We start from the raw sequence: 20375 nt of genomic DNA, 5'->3' as shown, positions 1-20375 counted from the left end.
CCCCCACACATGTCTCCCACCACCCCCACCCCCAGCAGTGCAGGGCACCCTCCACCAGGCCCCCACTCATGTCTACCACCACCCCCACCCCCCAGCAGTGCAGGGGCAGCCTCCACCAGGCCCCCACACATGTCCCCCTGCACCCCCACCCCCCAGCCATGCGATTTGCCTGGGTACGTGTATTCCTGGGGTGCGCAGGTAGTCTCCCATGCAATACCATCAGGGTACATGTATTATGGGTCCGCGTGAACTTCCACACGCGATACCAGCAGGCTACATGTATTACGTGGTTCGCGGGAAGTTCCACACGCGATTGCCCTGGGTACGTGTATTTTGGGGTGCGCGTGAACTTCCACACGCGACTGGGCCTGTGAGAGTGGGGCACGTGTATTCCAGGGGTGGGCGGGAATATTTACTCGCAACTGGGCCTGGGAGAGAGTGTTACGTGTATTCCTGGGGTGGGCGGGAAGATTCACACGCTCGCCTACAACGCGCCGAAAAATAAATGGTCCAATCCTGAAACACGTACGCCAGCATGAAGCAGGCATATGTCGACCTGCGCAGCATAAAAGTGCGCGCAAACAACAAACAAGCTCAGACGCCAGGATGAATATACCGTTCCTAGCAGCAGTGGCCGTGGGTTACCAAAGGAGGAGGAGGAGGAGGATAGTGAGGGCCCGAATTTTCACTCCCAGAACCAGCCTTTTTGGGATGCCTGATGACCAGGTGTATGGGAGGTACAGGTTTCCACGACACATAATACTGGACCTGGTCAGTGAGTGGGAGGATGACATCACATCACCCACCCTGTGCTCCCAAGCACTCAGCAGCCTGGAGAAGGTCCTCAATGTACTGCACTTCTTGGCCACAGGATCATTTCAGCGGACAAGTGCCATAGTGGGTGGGGTGTCACAGGCCACGCAGTCACGCTGCCTACACCAGGTCTTGAACATCACCACTGCACGCCCATCAGTCAGTAGGCACATATACCTGCCCAGGACACCTGCAGAAAGGCAGGCTGCCGCCCTCGATTTCTACGGTGTGGCACAATTCCCCAAAGTGCTAGGTGCCATTGACTGCACCCATGTGGCACTACGTCCCCCCAGGGCATCTGAGCACATCTATAGGAACCACAAGCACTGGCATACCATCAACGTGCAGGTAGTATGTAATGCCAAGGGAATCATCACCTGAGTATATGCCAACTATCCAGGTTCCACCCACGACAGCTTCATTTACCAAATGTCTACCCTAAGCCGGGACCTAGAAGCTGGGCGGCATGGCGATACATGGCTGCTTGGTGAGTATGAATGCCACTGCACATGCATGCATGTCAGATGCAGAGTTATGTCACTACCCCACTAATGATACCCATCACCTCCTCACCAGGGGACAGTGCCTACCCTCTGAGCACCCACATGATGATGCCAATTCGGAACCCCATCACCCCTCCCGAGGTAAGATACAACACAGCCCAATGTTGCAACCCGGGGCATAGTGGAGCGCACATTCGGAGTGCTCAAGTCACGCTTTCACTCCCTTGACCATTCTGGCGGGCAGCTGTTATATGCGCCCCCAGTAGTGTGCAGGATCATAGTGGCAGCATGTGTCCTGCACAATGTTGCAACACGCCGGGGCCTGGCTGTGGACATGGTGGTGCCCCCACATCCCCAACCACATGCACGCCCGCTGCGCATGGGAGGGGAAAGGGCACGGGGTGAGGCAACCCATACGCAGCTGGTGGCTAATTACTTCACATAGAAATCACACCCCTGTGGAGTGCACACAGCCCTGGCACATACCATCTGATAAGCAATGATGACTCGACCTGACAATTATGACGAACAAAGGGACAGTCAACTGTCAGAACCATAGCAGCCTGAGATTGTTCATGTGGAAGTGTCACAATGTGTGCATCCCTACCTACACAAACACTACCAATGCAGTGTCATCAAAAGACACACTTCCATGCTGCAGAAATGAATACCCACTTGCAAAATACTACATGAGAACAGTGCCATGCCACCCAACCCCTCCCCGGCATGGCCACACAACAAACCATGGCATGTCATTCAATGTGAGAGCAAACAAATTAATCCCCACAACATGCCCCAAGTGTCACCAGCTACAGTGTCCCTAATGGAAACATGGCCACACATTAAATACTCACAGTAATGCAGGACCTACAACACACATTACCAAATACTTAACAAGAATGCCAATCACTTACACAACCTCCAACCTACCTTAAACATGACATTACAGACTTAAAAATGTGTTAGCCTCACTACCTGATGATGCCAGCACTTCGAACACTTCCAAGTATACAGTGTTAGCGCCACGCAAGAGTGTAGGTGCACTGCTTACAACATGGACTCCAGTACCAAGGTGGACCGCCTTGTGAAGACATGAGAAATGGACCTGCAAATTAGGAGGATGAGATGGATGCAGAGGCACATATCAATACACCATGCAGTGTACAATGCAACAACAATATGCACTATGAATGTATACACAGTATTGACTACAGACTGCCCACACATCGAATGGGAGTCCAATGTCACCATGTACGTCAATGTCACTTGGGCACACCCTTTGCAAGCCCATGGAAACGGGAAGCAGGAGGGGTGTGTGTCACAAAAACCCAAGCATCTGAACCAAATTCATGACAAGCCTGCATGTGCCCAGCCACAATGCAGTGTATGCCCACGGGAGCCACACAAGGCAACACACTGTCCCAAAAAAAAAATCAAAAATGGCCATTAATGGGCCCATAAGGGTGGGGGAGGCCACCCAGGAGGTCCGAGGACATGGTGCACACCAAAACCCACCTGTGTGGATCTTGCGAAAAAAAATCACCTCCATGGGCTCATGGCCTACACGGCTACCCTATTGTGGGAGAATCACTGCTGTCGCTCTCCTCACCCTCTGCAGCTGCATCAGGAGGTGGTGGCACTATGGGAGGCAGCCCACGCAAAGCCCTAGTCTGTTCCTCCATGGCAGTAAGCATGCGGGTGTGGTAGGTCTCGTTCTGGAGGATAATTGTGCGGAGGTCCCCATGCAACAACTCACGGGATGCCCGGACCTCCACCCTAGTTGCCTGCATCTCAGCTGAGAGCGTACGTGTGAGACACTCCAGCTGCTGTTCTGTCCTTCTGTTTGTTGAAGCCTCAAGCTCAACCAGAGTCGTCCTGAGGTGAAGGAGTTCCACCCTCAGGGCTTCCCTGTGGCCCTGGGACTCTATCGAAATGGCTTCCCGCAGAGTCGCCAGTGCCACCCACCTGTCCCTGTCGGACGCCAACATGTCCTCCCTGTGTGACTGGCAGATGGAGTCTGTTGCCTGCTGTAGTCGCTCCATCAGCCTTTCGGGGGGGACAATGGAAGTGGCCACCCTATCCATGGCCTGAGCCATCATCTCTGATGATGCTGCCTGTTGGGTTGCCATACCGTATATGGATTTCTCCCATGCGGTATTGCCAGGTGGCTGATGGCCACCACGTCGGTGGGCACCACACCTGTCTGGGTCAAGGTGAACTGCACCTTGCTGTGCCAGCACTGCCTGAGGCTGCAGGACTGCATTCCGCCTCTGATCTGCTGACCCAGGAACAGGATCAGATGTCGCGGAGTGTGACCCTGCATCCGTAACCACCAAAGGCGTACCTGCCAACACTGACATCCCCATTGAGGGTTCTAACCCTGGTGCAGGTGGGTCGGACAGAACAGAATCCCTCCCAGGAACACTCACCTGCGACGGCACATAGGTCTCATCATCCGAATCGACACCTGAATACAGCTCGGGGGAGGTGCAGTCAGAGACACCCCTTGAGAGCACGACCTGCAGCAGTTGTGGGTTCTCACCCACCACCACACCACATCCCTCACTGGTGGTCGGTCGGCCCTCTGACCCCTCCTGGGTCTGCACCATCTCCACAACCCCAGGATTATCAAGTGCGTCATCCCCTGCAAAGCCATACAAGAAAACAAATGGAAACAGGCATTAGCACTATGGCACACAATTAGGGCTGAGAGGCTACAGAAACAGTACTTGATTGACACATGTCCCACATGACTACAACCCTCCCATGCATGCACCGTCACTGCGTGTGAAGGGTAGGCAGATGGCACACATTGATGACACCAAGATGGAAGATGAACACATTTGCTGCATGCTGCCTAGCAGTGGCATCACACATTGGCCAGTGATTGGCAGGTCAAATACACATGCCATCACACAGATGGCATGTACCCTAGCCATAAAGTGAAGAGGGAGAGGAGGGCACCAATTGTTCATTCAGTCCAGTTTCCTCATGAAATTGATTTTTTCATTGAAAAGGTCCTATAGCACAGGGACATGTCTAAACAAATCAAGCCCAGGAAACAAAGCCAGTCCACTGTACCATAGCCATGTCAGACATGTGACAATAGGACTGAGAAATCCTGAGTAAAAGTGGTGGTATGCAAACAATCTGCCTGAATAAACAGAGGAAAATAAGCAACAATGTTGTGGCAAGATGACACTTCAAGGGCAACTGGAGTGGTGTTGGGCTGGATGTCTAATGTTGGCAGAAGGGATGCTGCTATACCCAAATGCTGGTGCGCAGAATGTATTGGATGAGGCACATGGGTGACCCAAACCACTCAGGCACACACACCCTCACCTGGCACCCAAACAGAAGCCCTCCCACACACACCATGCACATGGATGACACACACATGCATGTGCACTCACCAGACAATGCCTCGTAATCTGTCAGTTCTCCCACGCCTTGGATCTGTTCCTCCGTGACGTAGGTCCCAGCAACCTGCCCATGTGGAGTGAGTTCTATGTCCTCTGCTGGAGACCCACCTCTAGTCACTAGAGTTGCGGCATTACTTGAGGTAAGCTTATTCTTTGCCCTGCGCTTAAGGTCATTCCAGCGCTTGTAGCATTCAGTAGCTGTGCGCCTCACGATTCCAAGGGCACTTATGATATCCGCAATGGTCTGCCAGTGTGCCTGACGTTGTGCAGGTGTGGTCTTGGATCCTGTAACAATCTCCATTTCACGGTCATGTGCGGACACATACTCTACAAGTGCATTCAGTTCGGCCTCATTGAAGCTGGGCTTCCTTGACGGGCCGGACTGTATAGCCGTGTCTGGGGCATCAGCCTCTACTGGACGAGCACTCTTCCTCTTCCGCTTGGAAGGTGGTGGGGATCCTGAGTGTCCTACGCCGCTCTGGACACTAGGGGCAGGAGTCCCGGTGGACTCTGTACTAGGAGTGTGGGATTGCACACTCAGCATGGGAGTTGGTGCAGGCATTAGCTCAAGTGTGATGGTGTCAGGGGGAATGTCAGCATGATGGACTTGGACCGACACTGTCCTGGCTGGGTGTGTGAGAGGTGGGGTGGATGGAGCCGCAGCTGCCCCTGCAGCCTCCCCAGCCTGCCTACGTGGGGCAGCAGATGGCCTAGCTGCCCCTGATCCACGTGGCCTGATGACACCAACATGCACCGGCTCACGTGGCCTAGACCTGCTGACCTAGAAGTCAGCCATGGAGTCACCCTGTGCCAGGTCTGGTTCCACAGTGGGCTGGTCCAACAAGGGCTGAGCATGGATGGTGTCAGCCACGTTAACCTCAACCGGGGGGAGGGGCATGGGTGTCCCTGACTGCTCCTCCACACATGGGGGGCTAGGGGCACCCTGCAAGTCACGGCCACGTCCCTACCGGATCCACCACGGCCACCACTTGGGGCTCGGCCACCTTTGCCACCCTTACGGCTTGTTCGCCACCCAGCCATGGCACTGATGTTATTGTGCGTATGGGAGTCGATGTGAACTATTGTCCTGGGCAATTGGGGGTCAAAGGGGTTGGGTACCAGATGGTAATCGTACCCTAGTGCTCTAGCAAGGCTGTATGTCACCCCTGGGGAAAGATGACGTATCACGCAACGCACAGGCACCCCAAAAAAGGGAAGTAAGGTGCACACAACCCCTCCTAGACCACGTGTGTGGAAAAATAAACCTGCACTATGCTGTGGCACCCAGAAACACAAGAATGAACGTATGCGTGTCACACGCAGCCTAGAATGACCTCTGAAGGGGTACGCGACACACGGGGCAAGCGCAGATGTTAAATACGTGCGCGACTCACCGTCTGCCAGGAACAAAAGCGTGAAAAATATGCGCGTGTGCGCGTTGGCAACACCCCCGCCAAAAGAAGAATTGTACGCTGTCTGAGGAGACAGGACAACAGTAGAAGGGAATGCTGTTTGAGGAAACAGGCCCAGGAAAAAGAGGAAAAGAGAAAAAGCTGTCAGAGGTAACAGGGAGTACGAACTTGAAACGCCGTGAAGTAAATCGCGTGTGAACCGACAAGAAGTACAGATTTCACCCACTCGCTCTCCACGAAAAGCACGTATAAGGAAATGGCGTTCTACACGTACCTTTTATACACACGTCACATATGCGCATACGCGATGAGGCCATTTCCACCAATTACATGCTTTGACACTCGGACGTGTATCTTTTTTTTTATACGCGCCATTCTCCACGGCCATGCGCGTGATGTCATAGCTGCGCATGGGGGCCTTTGGGCCAATGAAATCACGTATGCGTGCAGACGCGCTTACGCGCTAAGGGCCTTTCCTCGAATTACACGCAGACGTGCAGGACTTTTCACGTGCCAAATCACTCCGTATCAAGCTGGCCACGCGTAAGCACACGGAAGACCACGCTCCTGCCCAGAAAGCCGATTTACTGCCCCCCAGAGCCCCAAGCACGCTCCCTCCTGCCATCTGCTGCTGCCTGACTGCCTGCTGCCCACGTGCCCTGCCATTTGCTGCCTGCACATCAGCCAGGGGTGCTGTTGCTGTGACCACCCCTGCTGGAACCGAAGACTCCCGACTGGGATTCCATTGCTCCACAGTCCAGCCCCAGTTGCCCACCCACTCCTGCCTCTGGGGTTGTCATGTCGGGCACTGCAACATCTGGCACCACTGACAACCCCTGGCCAGAGAGGCAGAGGGGCACCAGCTTCAGTGCCAGGGAAGTTGGTGTCCTGGTCGAGCAAGTCCTGGGGCAGTATGATGCCCTCTACGGAAGTGTGCGTGCCGACAAGGAAGGAGGGACTCGGATCTGGATGGACATCGTGACTGCCATCAACGCGGAGGGGGTGGCAGTCCGCGACTTCCAACATGCCAAGAAGCGCTGGGAGGACTTCAGGTCCAGGACCCTCAACAAGGCCCGGGGCCTCTTGAAGGCAGCGGATGCTAAGGGGTGCCGGGGCCACTTGTCGGAAGATCAGATAAGGGTCCTGGAACGCATATCCCTAGCACTCCACATCCAGGTCCTTAAGAGGCAGACCCGTCTGGAGTCGATCGGTAAGTGTACATGCATCATGATTGTAAGCTGTGCGTGTGGTGATGTGCCAGTAGTGTGCCGGTTGCACATCTGTTTGTATGGGGCCGAGTATGGGTGGGGGTGTACAGGACCATGAGGCTTACACATGCGAGGGCTGTCATGTGTGAGACATGGATGGTGCTTGTGTGTGTAGGCTTGCATGCCAAATGCAGTTGTGTGGGCACACATGTTTGGATGAATGTGTATGTAAGTAGGCATGTTCGTGATGTCACGCATGTATGTTTTTTTCAGCTGCATGTATCAGCACTGTGTACATGTGCATGTGTGTGTATTTGACAAGGGTGCAACAGTGATGCAACATGGATGCATGTGACAGCGGGATGTGGAAGCCTGATGGGCATCCATGTCACATCTGCCAATCGGAACACTGCGACAGTTGGCTGAGGTGTACACATGCATGCAAGTGTGGTGGTGTGCGTGCATGTGTAGTGCACTCCCTGTGTTGCATGTGATGTCTGGCTCACCTTTGCCTGCTCATGCTGTTGTATGTGTATGGATGGTGCTGGCAGTTGCGATGTGGCTGTGGTATGGCTCATGTGTGCAAGTTGAAATGACATGTGTGTTGCCAATTGTGATGGCATGTCTGAGGTTTGCCAATCCCACTCATGTACAACTGTCGTGTGTATGTGTCCATTGTACAGTGCCCTGATGCCTGTGTTTTATTTTTCCCTGTCTGCAGCGTCAACTGATGAAGAGGGCGGAGAAGGTGCTGTGGAGCACAGCGGCGGGGATCGCACCGCCAGCCGGAGACGCAAGGCCCGGCTCCCCTCCCAGGTTGTGATCTCGTCGGGGAGTGAGGAGTCCGGTGCCGCGTCCCAGGCCGCAGCTGCCGGGGGGAGGTCCAAGAGGCAGAGGCCGCAGTTGGACTCCGCGGCAGCAGAAGGGGCAGCTGGGACCCCACAGGGCCCAACGGGGGAAGATGGCACGGAGTCATCCAGGTTGGCGGGGGGTTTGGTGGAGGAGGAGGCCATGCAAGCAACAGAGACGGGGTCTGGAGGTGGGGATTCCACTGGTGCTAGTGGTGCAGTGCAGGACCAGGGACAGGAGGCAGCACAGGTCGTCTCGGAGGTGCCTGTGTGCAATCCTGTCCCTGATCCTGTCACTGCATCATCTTGCACCAGCAGGGATGCCTACGTCCAGACCCGTTTTCAGGCAGGGGATGAGCTCACAACAACTGGCCTTCCTCTGCCTGCGGACGTGGATATCCGGGTTCGGGTTGAGCCTGTCCTGACTGGTGTGGCGTTGCGTCAATGGGCCATGCGAGGTGACCTGCAGTCTTTTCATGAGAAGACTGCATGTCATCTCGAATGGCTCGTTGACCGCGTCGGCCTACTGGGACAGGTCACCCAGGCCAGATTCCTCCGTTTGATGGGGCTTGCTCAGACCCCCTCCTCAACTGAACCCCCCATGCGCCAGTCGACCTCCGTGCCATCTTCCCACCCATCTGTCACCTGGGTGCCCTGTGGAGCTGCCTCTGACGGTGCGGCCAGGCTGGTGGAGGAGGCATCCCTGACACAGTCGGGAGTCGGACGTCCAGCAGGGGTGGCCACATCAACGACTGCACCCCAGCCAGTGGAGGATGTGCAGGCAGCAGGAGTCAGTGCACGGGCAGAGGCACAGCAGCAGCAGCAACGTGGTAGGAGCCATCATGGCTCGGGGCCTTCGACATCGGAGGGGCAGCCATCGGCCGGAGGGCAGGAGGACCCAGGACGGGAAGTGTCTTCCGTGTGGCAGCGGTTGGGCCACACCATAGATGCGGAGCGGCAGCGAGCGGAAGAGGCACGGCTCACGATGGTCAGGGCGGAGAACTCCATGCGGAGGGCCCTGAGGCGGGCCGAGTGCCTCGAGGCAATCCGCAGGGAGTTTGGGGTGAACATGTGGACGGCCCTGCGGATCCTCGGGGCCATGGAGGAGGACCGCCTCCAGGACATTGAGCAGGAGTTCGATGATGCCCTGGCCGGAACATCCCGAAGTGAGCCGTCGGACTAGCCCGCTGCCCTTGTAAATAGTTCTGTAGTTAGTGTTAGGTTTCCTTTGGTTTAGCATTTTTTTTTGGACCTTTCATTTCTTCGGTTGGGATCATGGACCCTGGATTGTTTATCTGTATATAGTTGACTTTTGGATTTTCATTTTTTTTTATGATTTCCCCATGGAGCAATGGTTTTCGATTTTAATTTTCCATTGGATTTACTTTTGTGGACTGTGACTTTGGACACCTTTCCTTTGCATTATGATTTGTGGTTTTGCATTATTTCACGTACCTGTTGTTTTTTTTTTTTTATTTCCATTATTGTTTGTTTATTTTTGATTCAATTTATGTTGCTTTTAATACATATTTTTTTCTTCAAACTTCAATGTGTAGTAACATCTCATTGGTTTCATGCATATCATGATATGGGTTTTGACATTCACTGACTCCCATTGGGTGTATGTGAGGGGCATGTGTTCATTTCCAAACTTGCAATTGGGGTTCTATCATGTTTTTGCCATTTCTAAGTGGGTGGATGCAATACTCAGGTGGGTGTTTGGCATTTGGAGGCTGACCATAAGGGCCAGGGATCTAGATTGTGGTGACATGTTGGCTGGGGGACATGAGTGGGGGCCTGGTGGAGGCTAACCCTGCACTGCTGGGGGGTGGGGGTGGTGGTAGACATGAGTGGGGGCCTGGTGGAGAGTGCCCTGCACTGCTGGGGGGTGGGGGTGGTGGGAGACATGAGTGGGGGCCTGGTGGAGGGTGCCCCTGGATGCTGGGGGGTGGGGGTGGTGGGAGACATGAGTGGGGGCCTGGTGGAGGGTGCCCCTGCACTGCTGGGGGATGGGGGTGATGGTAGACATGAGTGGGGGCCTGGTGGAGGCTGCCCCTGGTGGCTGGGGGTGGGGGTGGTGGTAGACATGAGTGGGGGCCTGGTGGAGGGTGCTCCTGGATGCTGGGGGGTGGGGGTGCAGAGGGACATGAGCTGGACATGAGTGGGGGCCTGGTGGAGGCTGCCCCTACACTGCTGGGGGATGGGGGTGGTAGTAGACATGAGTGGGGGCCTGGTGGAGGGTGCCCCTGGATGCTGGGGAGTGGGGGTGGTGGGAGACATGAGTGGGGGCCTGGTGGAGGCTGCCCCTGGATGCTGGGGGGTGGGGGTGGTGGGAGACATGAGAGGGGGCCTGGTGGAGGCTGCCCCTGCACTGCTGGGGGGTGGGGGTGATGGTAGACATGAGTGGGGGCCTGGTGGAGGCTGCCCCTGCACTGCTGGGGGGTGGGGTGATGGTAGACATGAGTGGGGGCCTGGTGGAGGGTGCCCCTGGATGCTGGGGGGTGGGGGTGGTGGTAGACATGAGTGGGGGCCTGGTGGAGGGTGCCCCTGGATGCTGGGGGGTGGGGGTGGTGGGAGACATGAGTGGGGGCCTGGTGGAGGGTGCCCCAGGATGCTGGGGGTGGGGGTGGGGGTGGTGGTAGACATGAGTGGGGGCCTGGTGGAGGCTGCCCCTGCACTGCTGGGGGGTGGGGTGATGGGAGACATGAGTGGAGGCCTGGTGGAGGGTGCCCCTGGTGGCTGGGGGGTGGGGGTGGTAGGAGACATGAGTGGGGGCCTGGTGGAGGCTGCCCCTGCACTGCCTGCTGGGGGGTGGGGGTGGTGGGAGACATGAATGGGGGCCTGGTGGAGGCTGCCCCTGCACTGCTGGGCGGTGGGGGGGTGGTAGACATGAGTGGGGGCCTGGTAGAGGGTGCCCCTGGATGCTGGGGGGTGGGGGTGATGGTAGACATGAGTGAGGGCCTGGTGGAGGGTGCCCCTGGATGCTGGGGGGTGGGGGTGGTGGTAGACATGAGTGGTGGCCTGGTGGAGGGTGCCCCTGGTAGCTGGGGGGTGGGGGTGGTGGGAGACATGAGTGGGGGTCTGGTGGAGGCTGCCCCTGCACTGCTGGGGGGTGGGGGTGATGGTAGACATGATGGGGGCCTGGTGGAGGGTGCCCCTGGATCCTGGGGGGTGGGGGTGGTGGGAGACATGAGTGGGGGCCTGGTGGAGGGTGCCTCTGGATGCTGGGGGGTGGGGTGGTGGGAGACATGAGTGGGGGCCTGGTGGAGGCTGCCCCTGCACTGCTGGGGGGTGGGGGTGGTGGGAGACATGAGTGGGGGCCTGGTGGAGGGTGCCCCTGGATGCTGGGGGGTGGGGTGGTGTTTCGACATGAGTGGGGGCCTGGTGGTGGCTGCCCCTGCACTGCTGGGGGGTGGGCAGGTGGTAGACATGAGTGGGGGCCTGGTGGAGGGTGCCCCTGGATGCTGGGGGGTGGGGGTGGTGGGAGACATGAGTGGCGGCCTGGTGGAGGGTGCCCCTGGTTGCTGGGGGGTGGGGGTGGTGGTAGACATGAGTGGGGGCCTGGTGGAGGCTGCCCCTGCACTGCTGGGGGGTGGGGGTGATGGTAGACATGAGTGGGGGCCTGGTGGAGGGTGCCCCTGGATGCTGGGGGGTGGGGTTGGTGGTAGACATGAGTGGGGGCCTGGTGGAGGGTGCCCCTGGTGGCTGGAGGTGCAGGGGGACCTGCGTTGGTGGGCAGTAGTGCAAGGTGACATGTGGGTTGGCTGGGGGGCATGGTCATGGTGGATGGGGTGCCTGCGGGACATGTGCAGGGTAGGCCCTTGTGGCGTGGGCCACTTGCAGGGGCTGTGGAGGGTGTAGAGGGAACACCTGGGAGGACCCACACGTGCAATTCACGTGTGGTGCTCCCCGCGCACCCCTGGAATACACGTACCCTGATGAAATCGCGTGTGATACTTCCTGCGCACCCCTGAAATACACGTATCCTGCTGCTTTTGCGTGTGATAATTCCCGCACACCCCTGGAATACACGTACCCTGCTGCTTTTGCGTGTGATACTTCCCGCGCACACCTGGAATACACGTACCCTGATGGAATCGCGTGTGATACTTCCCGCGTACCCCTGAAATACACGTACCCTGCTGCTTTTGCGTGTGATACTTCCTGTGCACCCCTGGAATACACGTACCCTGCTGTTTTTGCGAGTGATACTTCCCACGCACCCATGGAATACACGTGCCCTGATCGAATCGCGTGTGTTACTTCCCACGCACCCCTGATGTACACGTACCCAGGACAATCGCGTGTGGAACTTCCCGCAAACCACTGAAATACACGTTCCCCGCTTGGCGTTTGCTGTTTGGCAGCCCTGTGAACTGGTCCTGGGTTAGCGCAGCCTTTGCGATGATTTGGGGATTTTGAAGGCTTTTCCTTGCGCGAGGGCGTTCTTGGGGGCATAACTGGCGCTGCTGCAGGTTCGCTGCGCCACTCTGCACCACAGCTGGTTTCGGAGGCTAAAATCCATGAATACGCTGTGCGATGAAAAGGATTTTTTCGCACGCGGCTGGCGCAGTGTATCGCACGGGCACACTGTGCGCCAGCCGCGTGCGCCATTTTTGTGCGAATTTCTATGAATTACCCTGAAAATGTGCTTCTCTTCTTTCAGCTCCAGTAATTCAATGCATTGTTCCTTTAGGCTATCTATCTAAAAAATTTCCAGTATAACTGCAAGTCGGTTTATACCTTGTCAAATTTTAAAAGATATTGGCCTTTAGTCTAAAGTGCGGCTGCATTCTTCATTTTCCTTGCCTTTACTCTTGGCCATAGAACAAGTCTGCATGCACGGAACATCTTCTCTTGCTGCGCAGTCAGTAGTTGCATAAGGGGTCTGGGTTTCTCCTTTATGTGGTTTGATCTCATGCAAATGCAGCCACGCTCTTCTTCTTTTTAATTTGGCAACTGTTGGGGTGACTTCTTCAACCTGATATGGACCTTCAAAGCGGGGCATGCTCCAAGTGCGTACAAACCTTTGTACCAGCACCTGGTCCCCTGGGTGTAGGCTGGGTTGTTTTAACATATCTTCTGCTTCAATAGGTTGATTGTCTTTGTCACTTCTCTTTGACCCCTCCCTTCGGTTTTTGACCTGTTGAAACATGAAAGAAACACTTTCAGTCATTTTTGTTAGGCAATCATGCATCTCGTCACCTAATGTCCTTGCTAGACTGTGGCATCAATTCTTAACTTAGTTGGAGGAGCAAGAGGGGTTCTGTTGTGGCATCCAGTCACCAACTCATGAGGTGTTAGATGGTGATCTGAGCCAGACTGGTTTCTTAGGGCATGTAAGGCAATTGGTAGGCAATATAGCCATCCCTTCTTTAAAGTCATCTTTACTTTCACAATCCTCTCCTTCAGTAATCCATGTAATTGTTCACAGATGCCCTTCACCTGTGGGTAATACGCGGAGGAAAACGTATGCATAATTCCTAATAGAAGAACGATTTGTTCAAACAGCTCATTTCCAAAGTGCGGTCCATTGTCAGACTGCAAAACCTCACACACACACACCATCTTGGGAACATTTCCTGCACAAGGAACTTGGCAGCGCATGTGGCATCAGGGTGTGTGCATGGCCCTGGCTCTATCCATCAACTAAATAAGGACATACCATGACCAGCATATATATGTAGCCATTGCATGTCTGCAGCATATCCACATAATCTATATGTAGATGCTGAAATGGGCCATTGGGTGTAGGAATTGCTCCCCTCACAGTTCGCAAAATGAGCCTGGAAGTACATTTCTGGCACACAATGTAATTTACATATAAAATGTGCCACATATTCTAACAGATTTGGCGAGAACCACTCTTCTGCTATTGTAGCAGCTAGACTCTCTTGAATCACATGCGTGAGGTAGTGGAGCTGTTCCAATACTACCCTCAATAATGGTAGAGGTATAACTGGCTTTCCAGTGCTAGCCTGTCTCCAAATTGCCTAAATGGGGGATAAAGAACACCCCCCTTTTTCCATAAATCCTTCTCTTCTTGTGATGCTCGACCTTGTATCTCAATTAACTGGGCAATAGACAGTATGTTAATGCCCTCCTTTACCAACATGCATTATCCTGTCATCTGTTTAACACTTTCTATTTCAAAATTAGAAATGGTTGGCAAATAGGCTGCCTTTTTGGCTTGTAAGTCTGTGGTTTTGTTTCCTCTGGAATTTACGTGTTCTCTTTTAGTATGCGCTGCACATTTTACGACTGCTAGAGTCAATGGGAGTGCTAGTACATCAGTATGTTTATCCAATAGGGCTGCATGTTGCACTGGAGTGCCATCTGCATGGAGGAAGCTCCTCCTTTTCCAGCATGACAAACCTGCGAGTACCGTTGATATCAGATAGGCTGAGTCAGAGTACATGGTCACTTCCTCATCTTTGAATCTCTGAAGCACAGCGATATGTGTCCCTAATTGTACAGCCTGTGCTGAGCAATACGAAGGGAATCTAGCGCTTGTTACTATTTCAAATTCATCCTCTCGTTGAGCTTTACTATCACTGATCCAGTATGCCTTTTGTCAGTCGGTTGGTCAATTTTTGAAGAACCATCAATAAAAATAAACACCCCTCCACCCCCTCCCGAGGGCATTTTCTCTAGCCTGGGGAATTTAATTTTAGTTTTCAGAATACGTTGTGCAATCATGCACATAATCATTCTCCCTACTTGTTCAGCTATGAACTTTGCTGGATTCACTGTCTTCCATCTGGCAATTTTAATTGTAGGATTCAATATAATTACCTCATATCCTGATGCTCTTTGTGTGGTCAATGTACTTTTAGGTTTCTCTAAAATCAGCAGCTTAAGACTGCTCAGAGGGATAATGCCCTTTAATAACTGCATCTAAAATCCAACTATAACAGACCAATGGTTTGTGTCCATGTCCTAGTGTTGTTTTCTGTGTAAGGACTGCTGTCATGACTTCTCTATTTGAATGGGAAAATAAGTAAAATTCTTCATGATAATCTGGAATTCCCAACACAGGGGCGGTGCTGATTGCCTTTTTTAATTCTTCAAATCCTTCAGTCATTTCATCTGCCTACACTATTTTACTCTTGCCCACCTGTGCTACTTTAAGCCCTTTTAAAAGTGGTTGAATATATGTATTGTAATCAAAAACCCAGGACCTGCAACAGTTACTTATGCTTAAACATTGTTACATTTCCCTCACTGATTTAGGTTTAGAGGTCTTCACAATTGCTTCTGCTCTCTCAGGTGTCACTTTCCTCCCCTCTTGAGATATCAATTGTCCTATATACTAGATCTCTTCCTAACAGTATTGTAGCTTCAGGTTGTCCACTTTATACCCTTTTTCTGTGAGTATAGTCATAAGATTAATGGAATCTTCTCTACATCTTTATTCTGTCTCACTACACACCAAAATGTCATCCACATATTGGACGAGTGCACTTTCGAGCTAAACATTACCCAGTGCATCTGAAGGACTCTATTAAAGATTGAAGGGGACTCACAATACCCCTGGAGCAAATGAGTATGTTTCAGATGAATATTTCTATACAAAAAGGAAGTCAGATCCTGTGAGTCTTCATGATGGGGAATTGAAAAGAACTTGTTCTTTAAATCTTTGTGCCTCATTAGGAGTTTGCCGGTCCAGAAAAAAAGGGCGCCGGTAAGCTCACGGCACTCTTGTATCCGAATCGGCAAACTCTGAGTCTGCCTGTCGTGGCCGCTCTGCCTGACAGGTCTGACCCTGCAGGAACTGCAAAGCGTCCTGGAACCGACTTGACGCTGTCGAGCATTAAGAACATCTCAAGTACCAGGTGCATTGTGGTTCTGTCCCCCTAGTCCTTCTCCGAAGGCCCCTGTTGACATTTATGACCCCTTGTTCCTTCGTGCTGAAACCAAATAACCTTGAACAGTTCAAACTGATTGCTTTACCGACTACTCTCCTGTCAGTATCCAGAGTGCATTAATTTCCTTTGTGAAACTGTCTGTCCTCAGTGTTCCTTTACAGGGTGGGCTGTATTTTGTAGTGTTCTAGAACTGTCTGTTCTATTAATAATAAAGTAGATATTTTTATACAACCTTGACTGGACATTGGGTAATAATTGTATTTTTACTGCATTACAACTAACCAATGATCTACAACCTTACAGAGATAAGCCTGCCATTCCGTCCACATTACCAAAATTGGACAAGGAGGTTTATAATTGACTTGTGTTCCAATCTCTTCAGATCCCTTCTGGTGTACTAGAGGTGTGGGCTGATTGATGGTTTAGAAACCGATATTGATCCCTGGACCAATGGTGCCCCGGAAGTTGATTCTTCACAGTCTTCTACCCTTCCTCCAGTTTTCCTTGACAGAGATCCTTCTATATTCTCTTGGGCTTAATGGCCTTCTTTATCCCCCCTTTGCCTATATAAATCCCCAAGTCGTTTCTCTACGCCTTCTGTTTCTCGCACATTAGCCCATGTTGGTCTTCTCGGTAGCCCTTGCAGCTCCCTATTGGGCTCTTGTGACCCTCTTTCTTCCTCAAGTCTTCTTATGCTTCGATCAAAACCATGCTTCTTTGACAAAAATACTCTATTTCACCATCTTTTAATCCCCTTCTTCGGTTCATTTCTTCTTCCCTTCTTTTTATCTCTCTTAATTCATCTTCCTCTCACCTTTTTTCAACCTACGTTCTTTCATTCTTCGTGCCTCTACCTCCTCTCATCTCTTCTCTTCTCACCTCTCATTTTCTTTCCTCGCCTCGTATCTTCTTTGTTCTTCCCTTTGGTTGCATTCTCTTTTCTTCCTTATATGTCCTCTCTTCTTCCTTTTCCTGCTCTTCTCTCTCTTCTCTTTCTCAAACCCTAGCAATGCCCTTATCATCCAGCTTGATTAATATTTGTCCTCCCATCTATTCATTCTGTACCACTGTCATTTTGTTTGCCTTGGCCTTTATTTCTTTCTGTTTCCTTGCTTTCTCCTCTATCTCCATCATTTATCTTCCCTGTCCTATTCTATCAAATATACCACTCTGATCAATTTGGGCGGGCACCATTAATCACTGCTTATTTATCCAAAAAATCAGCTATGTATATACGTTCTATGCAACAATGTTCTTTATGTTCCTTCATTTTCACTTTCTATCAGTTGTTAGTATCTCAATGTTTTAATATTTGAAGAGTCGTTTTATATCTATTAGTTTAAACACAACAATAGCTTTATACTGACATATTCTTAACCTCACACATGCATTTTTCTTTCATTTTTCTGCACATGCCTTCCTTTAATAATTTTAGTAGATATATCACATCTCATTTATACTCCATCTTGGAGCTTGATACGCACTCTTCTTGTTGGCCTTGCCTATTGGGTGTCTTTTTAGTGCATATCCTTCCATCCCCTTGGAACCGGGAGTCAAGGTATCTACTTCTCTTCTTTATAATCTCCCAAAATCCTGTTACATTTATATATATTATTTACAATACCGGCCCTCCCCTTATTTTTGCGACCTTCAATTTTCTACTTACATCCATGGCTCAACTTGAGTCCCTTGGCATCGACTCTCCCTCAACCGACCAGTTCACCTTCCTTCCACGGGGCACCTGCGGGGAGCGGACATGAATTTTCTCAAAGGTGGACCTGTCAACCGTATCTTCTTACATGTGTTTTGTTGTGTTACGTTCTCCACAGGAAGCTCTGCGGTCTTCTGGCTAATAGCGGGAGCAGTCGAATGTCCGGAGGTCTGGATCTGGGCCTGGGCCTGGGCCGATTAGACCTGAACCATCCTCTGCTACTAAAATGTTATCCAGCACCTCGAAGCATCGTTTGTGCTAGATGGGATTACCAATAAAGATCACAGACCAAATAACCACAGACTCAAAGAATATGGCAAAGTACTACTTAATTCTCAATTTAATGAAGCAGGGTCAACTGGCACACATCGGACTGATGCATGCACACCACACACAAACTTGATCACACAGAGATTTTATATCCCAATATGCACCATCTATGCTGTCATCCTACGTGTAAAACCTATCAACGGGGGATTGGTTAGGGGACCATAAGCTATTTATTAATTTCACTTATTATTTATTGTGTTCTCTCCTTTGATCCGCACTTTCCACTTCTCCCCCTTTCACACACTTTCCCCCTTTTCCCTTTTCCATGCACTTGCGTGTTCTTAATGTCACTCGGCCTAGTAAGATCATTGTTTTTGTCTCCCTTGTTCCCTTGCCTTTGCTTGGTCGCGCTCTAAAACGCTTGTGTATGAGTGTGATATGTTATGATATGATATTATAGTTTATATATATCTACCTATAGAATACATATGGGTTAGTACTTCATTGGCTGTCTCTTTTCTGTGAGGCACGCTTCAAACTACCTCTCAATAGGCATGATACTGACTATAGCAGACAAAATGGCAGCAAATTGGTCTATGCAACATTGTGTAGCAGGTTACCCCGGAGATACACTGTTTGGTTGGCATTCCCACCCAACCTTGGACCTTCAACTTGGCTAGCAGCACGTAAGCAAAACGAAACCCAGGTGTTTAAGTCATGTCAGTTTACTACCCACTTTCCCAATTAGTCCATCATCTCTAATCAGTGCAGTCATGATCCAGGGTTTCCCGTTTGTAGTTGACCTTGTAGCCTGCTCTCTGTTCTGGAACATTCAAGGGAGTGTAAGCACATCACTATCTTCAACCGAAGCTTAATGCTTTCGACTTCTGGATCAGGTGTGAGGAGATGGCAAATGTGTCCATTTCGACCTCCTATTTGCTGCTATTTGATTTAATTAAGCTGGGTGTCATTGCGGCTCTTGGTCTCTAGAGACTTGCTTCCTCCATCTTGTAGGAGCCTTATTCATTGTTAATTGTCCAACACTTCAGCTCTTGAAAATGTTTTCTTCTTCTTTAATCCAAGATAAATATGTCTCATGTCCATGGCTCATCTGTCTGCCTCCTTTTGTGCTTTGCAGTTATTCCTTGAAATAGCATCCTTGATCCAAGGCCAAAATAGACTCCTCTTGGTTTTGCACATGAAGCTAATTCCCCAATGTCTCATGACTCTTCAGTTTCAAAAATAAGGGGTGCCTGGCTATAATCCTTGGTCCTTCAGGCCAAATTACATATAAAAAAAACAGCATGGACCAATGGATAGAGGATGACAGATCGCACTCATTTATTGTTTTTTCATATATCAATAAAATGTTTTGTTTCAAATCAATTTTCCTTTTTATTTTTCAAATAAATATTCCATATTTAAAAGCATAATATATTGTATAACACATCTACCACAAAAAATGCAATACATTCCTGTTTGGCTCACAACACTTTCCTCACCATTCATTCACTCACATTCCATCTACATACGTTTTCTTCAATACATATACAAGTGACCCATTACACTAGGTCACTATAAACAATTCTAAATGTAAACAATATTAGGTTCCCTCTGCCTGTTCTCAGGTGACTCAATCTGTATATAATTGTTTCAAAAGATATTCTGGTCGACACATGTTTCGGTTGTCAATAATGAACTTCATAAGTCGTGTCCATTCAGTAAAGCAACCTTCATCAGGACAAGAACAGGAAACTCAATAAGTCATGTTTCACACGGTAGGGTGAGCCGTACAACATCTATCTCTAAATTATGGGGGAAGTACAGATATGATGGATGAATCCTCACCCCACTTTTAAGTATAGCCAAATTAATTTGGACCAACTTCTATTACAGAGAACACTTCTAATCGTCTTCAGCTCAATGTCGTATCACTGCTGAATGACTCTAAACTGTAGCGTAAGAATCAATGGGTGTTTGAATTGCCCTTACAATTGCCCTCACAACACCTGTGGAGAATGCCGCTAAAAACGTCTTAAGTCAATCCACAGACTGTTTGTATTAGATGTTCTATCACCTGTCGTCGACTGGCGTATGCGCCTCTTGATCAGTTAGATTCCCTTCCAGTCAATCTAGATCCTAAATACTTTGGATCCAGTAGTAAGTGCCCCCATTGGTGGCGACCACCATGTCATCTTCCAACTCTGTACAGATGTCAGCAATTACTTCCATACACCAGAATTTTCTCAGAGGAAAGGATTTTTTGCGCAAAATGATATCCTCTCGTCTCGCTGCCAGTACGCACTTTTTTTTCCGCCAG

Source organism: Ambystoma mexicanum, chromosome 7p, assembly GCF_040938575.1.
Source record: "Ambystoma mexicanum isolate Mex_15411 chromosome 7p, UKY_AmexF1_1, whole genome shotgun sequence".
Classification (NCBI taxonomy): Eukaryota; Metazoa; Chordata; class Amphibia; order Caudata; family Ambystomatidae; genus Ambystoma; species Ambystoma mexicanum.
Note: the sequence above shows the minus strand (reverse complement) of the source record.